Genomic DNA, 1,038 nt, shown 5'->3' with positions numbered 1-1,038 from the left:
GGCGGCGGTGGTGGTGGTGGTGACGATGGTGGCGGTGGCTCGTCTTCAGTAAGTCGTCGAATATCGACCAAGAAGCAAAGGTTTTTCCCAGACAAAGAAACAAGACTACAACAGAAACTCGAAGAATATTAGGCGAGGAGGCCATGTTGTTTTTGTTCAGAGTTAATTTCAGGGGATCATGGCTTATTAATTTATAGGCCAACGTCATATGAACTCTTTGAGAACTCATGGTCAATTACAACTCCTAATCCTAGTATTTCTATAATTAACTTCAAGTCTTCAGAGTTCTCTACGTACGGTACGGACAGCAAGGAGTCATTTTCCCAATCAAAGTCGTTTATCGTTCATAAAAGGGTCTACGTACGTGATGAAAAGATTTATGCCCATCGCGATGCTTACTTCAGATGTTTAGAGATAATGATTATATGGAAGCAACAGTCTTCATGTTATTATAACTCTAAAAACTTAGACATAAATAAACTTCAAAATGGAGATAAATAAGTTGTACTAATCTGTAAACTTTATTAAAAAATAAAAGCAAGCTAAATAATATCCTTTTTGCTTCCTCACAAAAGGAAAAGATTAAAGGAGGAGGGGAAAAAAAGAAAAAAAAGAAGAAAAACCAATTGACCAAAATATCTCCATTGACAAGAGAAAGAAACTACTACAAAAAGTTTACGAAAAAATTGTCCTCACTGAGCAAATCTAATTTCGAAGAAGAAAACAGAGTAGTCCGAGGAGAAGCGATATTAAGCCAACCGAGAGCAGCACTAACAACGCCACCAAGCCAACTACGGTGCCGATGTTGGTGATGGTGATGGTAATGGTGGAGCAGAGATTTGCGGGGGAGAAACTTCATGAGATTGCGGCGGAGCTGGAGCTGGAGCTGGTCAGGTGAAGCTACACAACCGGGGAAGATGTCCTTGAAGGCCTTGGGGAGCAGAGTGCAAACGAATGTGATGCTGAGGTTAACCGTGACGTTAGGCGGGGACGACGGTGCCGGCGACGGCGTGTGGGATGGGGTTGATGCGGGCGCCG

Source organism: Asparagus officinalis, chromosome 1 (assembly GCF_001876935.1).
Source record: "Asparagus officinalis chromosome 1, Aspof.V1, whole genome shotgun sequence".
NCBI lineage: Eukaryota > Viridiplantae > Streptophyta > Magnoliopsida > Asparagales > Asparagaceae > Asparagus > Asparagus officinalis.
The sequence above is the reverse complement of the archived record's forward strand: the minus strand, read 5'-3'. Positions refer to the sequence as shown.